This window comes from Heterocephalus glaber, unplaced genomic scaffold (assembly GCF_053883595.1).
Source record: "Heterocephalus glaber isolate CG9 unplaced genomic scaffold, H.glaber_assembly_v1.0 deba00001461, whole genome shotgun sequence".
NCBI lineage: Eukaryota > Metazoa > Chordata > Mammalia > Rodentia > Bathyergidae > Heterocephalus > Heterocephalus glaber.
This window is the reverse complement of record NW_028258308.1, coordinates 22,682,210-22,693,804: the sequence shown is the minus strand read 5'-3', so window position 1 is coordinate 22,693,804 and position 11,595 is coordinate 22,682,210.

Below are 11,595 nucleotides of genomic sequence, written 5' to 3'. Positions count from 1 at the left end.
ACCCACAATGTGGGGAAAAAAATCTTCACCTGCTCTTCCTCAGACAAAGGTCTACTATCTCGAATCTATAAAAAACTTAAAAGATCAGACCTCCCAAATTTAAAGACCCAATTCGAAAATGAGCATCTGAAATGAACAGACATTTCTCAGACAAAGAAGTAGAAATAGCAAATAAATACATGAAAAAATTTTCAAAGTCACTGGTCATTCGAGAGATGCAAATGAAAACAACACTCAGATTCCACCTCAGTCCAGAAAGAATGGCTGCTATCATGAAATCAACCAATAACAAATGCTGGCAGGGCTGTGGGGAAAGAGGAACCCTGTTCCATGGCTGGTGGGAGTGTAGACTGGTGCAACCACTGTGGAAATCATTATAGAGATACCTCAAAGAACTAGGACTGGAAGTCCCATTTGACCTCACTATTCCACTGCTGGGGATCTTCCCCACAGAATTAAAAGAATCATACCACAGTGATATATGTGCACCCATGTTAATAACAGCACAGTTTGTGATAGCTAAAACTTGGAAACAGCCCAAATGCCCATCAACTGGAGACTGGATAAAGAAAATGTGGATTTTTTATAAAATGGAATACTACTCAGCCATAAAAAATGAGAAATTAGAGACATTTATAGCTAAGTGGATGCACATTGAGATGATACTCTTAAGTGAAATAAATAGGACACACATGTATAAATCCCAAATAGTTTCTCTGGTGTGAGAAAGTATAAATAAGGACTAAATGTATAATAGGTAATGTGAAATAGGAAGAAAAGGGGAAAGGGGAAGGAAGTGGGAGGGCTAGGGGAAAGGATAGAAGGGAATGGTATTAATATGAGAAAATGGAAAAATAGGAACAAAATCTTTGTAAATAGGGAGGAATGGAGGGTTTGAAGGGAGGGCTGGGCAAGGGTGAAAAATAAGAACCAAGAGAGACTATGTAAAGGTGCAAATTTCCAATGATGAATGTCTTTATATTGTATACCTAAAATGTACCAATGATCAGAATGAATAATCCATAATGCAAAATAATTGGAATAAAAGGTCCAAAGGGGTAGGGGTAGTGGGAGGGGCAAGGGAAAGGAAAGAAGAGAAAGGAAAAATGATGAGAAATGGAAAAAGTGGAAATAAAGCCTTTGTAAGTAGGGAGGGGTGGAGCGGGTGAAGGGAGGGCTAGGAATTGGGAAAAAATAAAGGTACAATTCCCAATGAGAAATGTAATTGTGTTGTATACCTGTAATGTACCAATAAAAGAATTTAATAAAGTGCAAAAAAAAAAAAGAAAAGAAAAGAAAATGGAAATGAAGTATGTTAATTGGGAAGGGTGAAGGGGTGAAGAGCACACAGGTAATGGAGAAAAAATAAGAACCAAGATACATCATGTACAGGTACAAGCACCCAAAGATAAATGTAAATATATTGTATACCTAAAATGTACCAATAAAAGAAAAAAAAAAGATACATCATGTAAAGGTACAAGATCCCAATGATGAATGTAACTGTATTTTATACCTAAAATGTACCAATAAAGTAATGGAGAAAAAATAATTCAATATCCAGACACCTCATTTAAAAAAAGTGACTTCTTTAATCCAAGTAGTGAAACTGGAAAGCCATCTAGTCGTAGCAGCTACTTTGCCCAAATACTGACACAAAATGACCAATTCAGCATTTTTTGGTATGTAATTATGCAAAGACTTGAATAGTTTTGCATATGTGGGATTGATTGCCAACAAAAGTGCACATAACCTATCGTCATCCACATCCTTCTGAAAAATATCACCCCAAAACAAGCATTATTACCTTATTGTAAACATCAGTAGGCTAATCAACCTGAATTGCATTTATTAATAACTGTACCTACATATCCTCTGCTATTTCATCAATTTGTCTAGTTATGTTGCTAGCAAAAAGAGGAACATGTGCCACCTTTTAAATGCAGCTTCATCTAAAAGTTCACAGCTAATGTCTTTAGCAGCAGGCAGAATGAACTCCTCACAGGGATTCTTGGTTCAACCAGAGAGGTAAGACACTAAGATTGATGATGTGAGTGCCGTCACTTCTGATGAAGTACTGGCCTTTAATAATTGCTTCTTTTTTACATATTCACATTTTTATCTCTTGAAAAACTCCAAGTGCTTGTCTTTTAATGCAAAGTGCTTGGTCTCCATGTGGCAAAGCAGTTTTAAAGTTTTAATGACCTCATGGGATAGTTGGGTCACCACATGTTATACAAAACATGCTTGGAGAATGAGAATCATCTGTTACACTGAATCTACAATTTCAGTAGGACCTAATATTTTCATTTAAATACAGCTCTTTTTGTCTGCAGTCTTAGAATCTTCTGCTCTCTCTTAATTGTGTCTTTCCCTTTTTCAAAGAAGTTCTCCAGTGACATTTTTTTTACTCATTTTGGCTAGGGTTAGCTTGTGAGCTAATCAAAACTGTGACCAAGACAGGCACACAGTGTGGGAAAGAGGAGTGGATGGAAGTGGCAAATAAAATAATGAGTTCACCATGCATAGAGTAAAGTAAGCATTGCTTCTTCCATAAAGTCTGCCACCAGATATAGCCATATCATTGAAGTTCATCAACTTATTTGCCATTATGGAGCCTTCCACCAAACACAGCTTAATTGTCACTTACCTTTCATTGATAGATTTTTGATATGAGTTTTCAAGCAATTGATTTACTATGGTGTCTGTGTAATCAAAACTCTGTGTATTTCCAATTGCTCTCTAACACTAGAATCACTACCTCAGCACCACTCAGATCACCAGACGTTAGATTCATATAAAGGAGGTTGCAACCAAGATATCTCAAATAGTCAACCTACAGTAGGGTTCCAGCTCCTGTGAGAATGATCTGACAGGAGGCAGAGCCCAGGCAGCAATGCAAGTGATGGGGAGTGGCTATAAATTCAGATGAAGCTTTGCTTGCTCACCTGCACTCACCTCCTGCTGTGCAGTCTGAACCAGCAGTCCTTCATGGCCTTGTGTTGGTGACCCCTGGCTTATACTTTAAAATGAAATCATTCCAGAATGCAGGATATTGTACATAAGTTTGCAAAAACTCATTTCTTTCAAAGATGAAACTGATATCAAATGTCAGCAAACTGCCAAGGAAATAGAGCTAATGGAATTTCTGTTCACTACTATTGGGTCTGCATTATGTACAACCATAAGGAAAACTAGCAGTTGTTTGCAGAACTACAAGGGGTAATGAAAATATATGGTGAATGTTGAAATTCAATATTTTTATTACAAGTAAAAGATACATTACCCTATCCCCTCAAGATATTCCCCCTCACATCAAACACAACTACTCCATTATTCTTGCTACTTTCTGAAGCAGTTCAGGAAGTTCTCTTTCTGTGAGTGTCTTTATGAGGAGTGGAGAAGAGTATGGTGAATGCTGCTGCCAAATGTTATCCAAAAGACAGGTAAGATCATAAAGACATTACGGAGCATCCTCATCTACCGTATTCCCTATATGCATCTGGCACCATGAGACTTGTGGCTCTTCATCAAAGATAACCATGAAAGAATAGTTTACATCTAAAATGTTTTTCAAAATTCTCCTATGTGGAAAGAGATTGGATCATTGGAATGCTATACTCATCAGTGCACAAATCCTTCAATGAATCCATGTTGAATGGGCTACTTGGAGGTGGAGTCTGGCTAGGAGAGGCATTCGGGGAGCATGACCTGGTAGGATACATCTCCATTCTCGGCTCTTCTCTTTACTCTATTTCTTGGTGGTCATGATGTGAGCAACTTTCCTCTGCACAGACCCTTCCATCATTGAAATTTTGTCATGGAGCCAGCTGACAATGGATTGAACCATGAGCCAAAACAAACATCTCCTTCTTTAAATTGTGGGTATTGGGTATTGTGTCCTAGCAATGAGAAAGTAGCAAAAACACAAAGTGTGAGGAAAACTATGGTGAATGCTGCTGCCCAGTACCACACAACAGAAAGGCAGTCTCATAAATACATTATGGTGTGTCCTCATCCACATTATTCACCATGAAACTTCTGGCTCATCCCTAAAGTCAACCATGAATGGTAAATGTTTTGAATAATTACTTCAATACATCAAAGTAGCCATGTCAGAGCAAGTGAAGACACTCATGAAAGAGGACTTCCAGGACTACTTCAGAAAGTGACAAGAATGATGGGATAAGTATGTTTTTGTGGGGAATTAATAGTAATGTAAATTTTACTGAAATAATGTTCTTTAATCATTCACCATAATTTTCAATCACATCTCATACGTATAATACCTACTGTTTGACACAGAAATTCTAAGCATTTTCCTGAGAGATATGAAAACACATACACAAAAACATAGTCATTCAGAGGTTGGCAGAGCTTTATTCATAATAGTCAAGTATTGCAAACAGTATTGAAATGTCTATCAATAGATGAATGTATTAAAAAAAAACTCTGATTTGAGTGAATACTGTTTCCTGGTGAACAGAAATGGACAACTGATATATACATGATATATATATATAGATACAGGGATGAAATTTTAAAAAGATTTTTCTAAATATAAGAAGAAAGACACAAAATATCATATAAGGTTGGCTGTGTATGAAATTTAGAATAGACAAAATGATAATGACAAACATATAGTTCTCGGGGGATGAGAGAATTTTTTTGAGGTTTTATAAGGTGTTATGTAAGTATATATTTTGTCAGAACTTATTGAACTTAGAACAAGTGCAGTTTTTCTATGTAAAATATATCTGTAAAGAGAAAAGTATAAATACCTTTTACATTCTTCCCACTTAGCAGTAAAGAATAAAACATTAGAACTAAGTGATGAAAATAAATCATGCAAGCCAAGCCAAGCCAGGAGCTCAGACTCACATTGTATCATAATTTTGATTTAATGCAATTTATTTTGGTGAAAATGGTTTAGTCTTATCATATATCTATATATTTTATTTCATAATCAAAATGTTTAAATGATTAGAAACTTATTTTTATTTTTCTACATGTAAGTGGTGAATGTGAAAATACTCTGACTTTCCCTTCATTTCTATAGCCAATTAAAGATTAAGGCAGTGAGGAAGGCAACAGATGCCAAAATTGCACCAATAATTTACTAAATGTCAATGACCAGTGTAAGACTTTAAGATTATTATTATGATGGATCTTATTATTTCCCTCATGGTTTCATAGGTTTCAGTCCATGGTAGGCTGTTTCTGTTGCTGTGTGTCTGAGGTGGGGTGGAACATCATGAAGGATGGGTGTGGTGATAAAGCTGCATAACTTCATGGTGGCTGGGAAGTAGAAAGCAGGGGAAGAGCCAGATAAGGACAAGGGACCAGATACAGTTCCCAAGATCATGCCCCTATGGCCTACTTCCTCCAATAGGCCCCACTTCCTAATATCCCTGTCAGCTATGAACGCATTAATGGGATAAACTATTGATAAGGTTAGTGACCTCACACTCCCCACACCTCTCCAGCATTCTTAATCCAGTCAATATGATAGCCAAGATTACCTGGCACAGTACTTATGTACAACCTCCTTAGATATAGGAGCCAGTGAAATAGAGAGGAATGAACAAAGTCAATGTTTTAATAAGCACTTTACCATATTAGTGATTTAACATAATAATGTTCCTTGTTTTCTACCAAATAACTGTTGTGTCTCCCCAACAAAGGAATCTTAGTAAAAATAAACAGTCATCTACAAGAGCTGAAAACTTAAATGAATTCTATTTAATAAAGAAGTATAGTTCTCCTACAAAAAGTATTTACTTTCCTCTTTAAGTGCTCCCTATTGAGACTGGCATTCTGTAGAAAAAATATGATATAATAAAAAGGTTGAGAATGAGGCATATGAGCCAACAGTGCTGATGCTGATGAAGGAAATTTATTAGATGTGTCACAGTGTTAAGGTAGCAGTCAAGATATCAAACTTTAAAACACTTGCATGCACAACACAATTAGTGAGGCTTAAATGACTGCCCTATGTACATCTGTGGCAATTTTCTTCCTCTAATGGGGCACTACTTAGTCAGTCAATCAATCCTAGCTTTTTATCTGATATATGCAGAAATTTACTAGAATTAGGAAAAGAATTGTTACTGCCTGCAGGAAGTTTAAAATTGAATGGAGGAACTGTATACAAATAAATAGAATCACATTAAAAACAATTATGTACAAAGTAATCGCCTTCTCAAAAATGAATATTCTTATTCACATGTGAATAATCTAGTTGAGAAATTGCCTGTGGTCTCAATGTTTGTACTATTGACCATAATAGTGACCATTTTCTTTTTGTTTAAGCTGGTACTGGTTTAACGAGTGCAAGCTATCTTCAAGCTGGCTTAAAAAAATAGAAAAATATGTTCTAATCTTAAAAGAAAAAAATGCAATTTAAAAGTAAAATACAAATAATGTAAACATTAGGGACAATTATTCCTTATTCCTATTGGAATTGAGCTAACTACATGTCAGATGTAAAGAATACGAAATATGTTAATGTGTGTCCCAGTTATAATATAAGGCAAATGCATGAAAATTGAAATGTCCAAGGTACCTTATCACAATTTTCCAGTATCACCTTATAGACTTGTTTTCTGCCTATAATCATTAGGGGTTTTCTAAGGTTCCTACTTTGAATAGGTAGGGCGACCATATATATTATCATCCAGGCTGACATGTTTAAGAAAGAGGACAGCAACCACCTAGGACCTTGAACAATAGATAATAAATGCATTTTTCTGGGTAAATCAGCTTGTAAGGTGAAATCAACTCCACTCTTTGTTTTAGACATATAAATATTACCAAATGACTCTGAAATATGTATTTTTTTAATGACTGATTGAACCCAGGGTTTTATCACTGAGCTACATCATGGCCCTTTTAAATTTTTCTTTTCTTTTTTTTTTAAGTGGAGACGGTTTGACCAAGTAGTTAAATTGTCTAGGCTGTACTCTCACTTGCTATCTTCTTGCCTCAGCATCCCAGAGTGCTGGGCTTATAGACATACTCTAAATATATATCTTATATCAAGATCAAGTATTTTTTATATTGTCCATTCAAAAACTTACATTGGTATATTTTGCCATTAAAAAATCCAGATCATATTTCCAAAAGCAAATGAATTTTTTTTTACTCTCTAAGACATGACATAAAATCCATTCAATAAAATTGAATTTACTCATCATTCCAAAACTAAACTTCTTAATGCCTATGATTATATTGTTTCCTCTACCTGGAATTCACTCTTTCATTCCCGATTTCTATTTTTATTCACATGAACTTAATTTTAACTCTAAGCATTTCCTTGAATTCTATCTACTTAATTCTTTCATGAGGATGATTTCTCTAAGTTATAGCAGAACAAGTCCTTTACTTTGCTTGAACCCCATAATTTTTTACATTAATATCACACCTGTTTTATTTCCTAACGTTTCACATCACCTTATGAAGTTTGTTGACTTTTAGGCAATAATATAACTTCTTGAAGAACTGTAGATTTCATTTATGTATTACAGTTTACCTAGTATCTGGTTATGTTTTAGGCTGTAGTAGTCAATAAAAATGTTGAAATACTCAAAAATAGTTCCAACATTAAACTATGGGTATTCAGGAGTATACCATTTTACTCATGTCAAAAATTATTTGAAATACTGTTTATTTCTTGTGATTTTAATTTTTTTTCTTTCATAAGAAACATACACCATGTTATAAGAATGATCTTCATCATCTCAAATAAATGTTAAAAATGCTTAATAGTCAGATCTAAAACCAATCCCCCTGTTGTCTTTTAAATGTAGGCACTTAATGATACTAAGTAAATAAAAACATATTCACTCAGGTAGATTGTTACCTACCTGTTCTTGCATGATTGAAATTTCTGTGTTGTTTCAGAGTTAGAAAAACATTGCAGTAAGTGATTAAAATGTAAGAATTGTGACTCAATAAGTGACTTAAATTTAAACACTGAATTATATTTTAATGACATTATAAAGGCTTAATAATTCATAAAAATAACATTCAAAATATAGAACAAAAGTGTACAAGCTACATAAACTATATTTGTAAAATGTTTTAATATTTAATCTTTTAACTGTAAAATTTTCTAAATTTGTAATAATTTAGAATTAATTTTGGAGAGTTATCCCATGTTTTCTTTTATCTTTAGAGGTGAAATGTCTTCTCTGGAACCATATAAACTTTAAAGTTTTAGGGCTTACTCTACTGTATTGTAATATTACATTCTATACAGAGTTGTAGCATGTACTCAATAGAAACAATTTGCATAATTAGAATTTTACTTTTCCTCCCAAATTCTTACCTGAAGCATAAAATGCTATTGTATAATGCCAGAATTAGAATTTATGCAGAGTTAATATTAAATGTCTGTCTATAGTGGTCTATTATTCAGATTAATTTTTAATGTTTGCAAAATTATGCAATAGTTCCAAAGAATTGTTATGTTCTTTCTAGAGAGAAAAACATTTTACCAGTCAAGCAAGAAATATCTCATGGAATTATTACGAGTTAGTGAAACAATATGTGGATTGTCCATGGTGAGGAAACTGATTACCAGAATTTTAGTGGATTTTTACTTGATAGAATAAATGCTTTCTGGAAGGTGCAGTTTATCAATTTATCACACAGGTAAGAATCAGAATACAGTTCTGCCCATTCCATTTTACTCTCTGTCATCTGTTATTAGCTGACTGGAGTCCCCCAAATTTCATATATTGAAATCCCAACCCCCAGTACTCCAGTACAAACTTATTTGGAGACAGGATCTTTAAAGAGCTCATAAAGTTTAAAGTTCTAATAGATTCTTTAGCTGAAACTTAATCCAGCAACAGTGGTATCTAGATGAAGAGGAAATCTAGACAATATACATGTGCTTTCACAAAACAGTGGCAGAGCGAGGACCCATGAAGCTGGTGTCCACATACATGGCAAGGAGAGAAGCCTAAGAAAAAAACAGACTTGGACTTCTACTTTCCAGAACTGTGGTAACATTAATTTCTTCTGTTTAAGCCACCCAGTCTGTGGGACTTTGGTAGGGCAGCTCTAGAGAACTCACATAATATTTAAATCTCCATTGCCATTGCCTAGCAAGGGAACTGGGTCTTCCTGTAGACCCAGCTTAACTAGTCTGCTTCAGGAGTTCCCTGAGACCTACAGAGGCCATTGCTCACTGTCACAGACACTACCCAAAGTATAGACCCCAAGGTTTCCTTTTCACGTCCCAGGTCAAGGAATCTACCATGCATGGCCTCTTTTTCTTTCCATTAACAGTATGAAAGAGTGGAATTCAACTGTATGATTTTATATGAAAGAAAGTTTAAAAAAGGCAATGTAAGTTATTTTTTCTTCTCTTATTGTCATATGAAGTAGAAAAGGAAGTCCTTTTAATGACTGCTTCTGGGAGCTAATTAGAATGATTAGGATTTGCTGTTCTCCATGGGTTACCACGTAATTTCCCAGCATGGTTCAGTAGCAGGTCAACAAGAAATCCAGCCAAAAGCATCATCTTATTCTACACCTCAGTGTCTTCATTGTTAAGCTGATGTTCCATCATTATAATGAGAGTCAAGTAGAATAATGCAGTGAACATTGTCTTTTGCATGATATAAATTTTCCACAAATGTGCAAAGCTCACTTGTGGTGGTTTCTACTGTCATTTTCATATTATTTTTCTGGAGGGCAAATGCTATGCTTGACTCTTTATTTGAAATCACTCCATGAAACCCACTAAGATATTCTGAACAAAGAACAGCAAAACCTAGTATATATAGTCAGGCATCTTACAGCAGTGATGGCGAAACTTTTAGAAACCGAGTGCCCAAACTGCAACCTGAAACCCACTTATTTATGACAAAGTGCCAGCACTGCCCCTGTGTTGTTGTTATCCAGTGCTTGGCTGGTGGGGCAAAGCTGGGGTGACTTGGCTCATGTGCCAACAGAGAGGGCTCTGCGTGCCCGTTGCAGCATGTGTGCCATAGGTTTGTCACCAGTGCCTTAGAGTATACTTATAGCGTAAAACAAACAACAGCTGAAGTTCTCTATATTTTTTTCCAACATTTTCGTTGTTTTAATTTTTCTAGGTCATACATACATGTCTATGTTTGTATAAGCTTACCATTTTCCATGTGTTTTATAACCTTTCAGTGACCTAAGTACACAATTCCACTGTTCAGCAAAACTGAATGCTGATCTCAGAGACTAGATAGTCTAGTGCAGATGATAATTCATGTGTGCAAATAATAATAACAAAAAATAAGATGTCCATGGGTTTGTTTTGGACAGGTGAAAAATACATTTTCATTGTGGTTCTTTCTATATTCAAAAACTAGTGGAAAAAAGTTTATTAATCTTAAACGGGTTATTTTCCATATTCCTTCAGTGCATTGCATTACAGAGTGGATCTGGGTGTAGATTATGTACTTATTTAAAGGAGGAATTTCCTTTTAATTTCCACATGTAAACAATATGCTTAAAACCTGTTTAGAGTAAGCAATAGAAAGAAAATTATTTGCATAAGAAAGTAACAGAAAAATGGAGGAACCTAAAGGTGGACAATGGATAGGAGAAGAAAATATTCCCCAGATGGTGATAATCTAAGGCCTTAATAATAAATAAAGACTAGGATAACTCATTTTACAGATTAATAGCCCATAAACTTTTAGGACCACAATATTCCAATTTCAGCTCTTAGTGGTGGTCTGACCTTCTGAAACTCCTCTTATGAATCTAATTTCAGAAAAATCTCTTGTGGCTAGTGGTCATTTGGGGGAATGAAGCTATTTGTGACTTAATATATTAGTACATAGAATAGAAAAACACCACAGCAGTCATTTGAAATAGAATCAAAGAAGAAGGGTCAATAATTTATTGAGGACAGAAAAGTGTAATAAAAGAAAGACTTTATTAGAAAAAAAGAGTAATTTATGTCACATCTCACAGCTCATGTCCTTACAGAAACTTTCAGAGTTAATGGAACCAGATTCTCCACTGTCCTTTACCATGAAGGTAGAAAACAACCAAGAAGTGTTTAGGAAAATGTGAGAGATGACAGGAACTGTGAATACACCACGAACTGACGTTGAAGGGGTTCGGGGATCCATTTATGTTCAGCTAGGGAAGGAATAGTGCAAAGTTAACACTCAATGGAGTATGTGCTCGGTGATTATTTACTGTTTAAGCTGTGCAAACAGAATTCACTGGAAATCTTTCCTCATTTTCTGGATATTTATTCTAATCCATGTTTTGAAAATCATTTCTATATTTAAAAATTTTTTTTCTCTGTCCTTGTTGTCAATCATTTCAATTTTACCAACTTAAATATATGCAAACTGAGAGGTTGAAGGGAGGGCAGGGGAATGGGGAAAATAACCAAGATATATTATGTAAAGGTGCAAATTTCCAGTGATGAATGTCATTATATTGTATACCTAAAATGTACCAATAAAATTAATTAAAAAAGAAAAAAATATTCTCTTCTTCATATACACACAGATAACAAATTATTTCATCTCTAATCAACAAATCCAAATTTTAAATATTGGAGCCAATAAATTGCATGCATATTTTGTC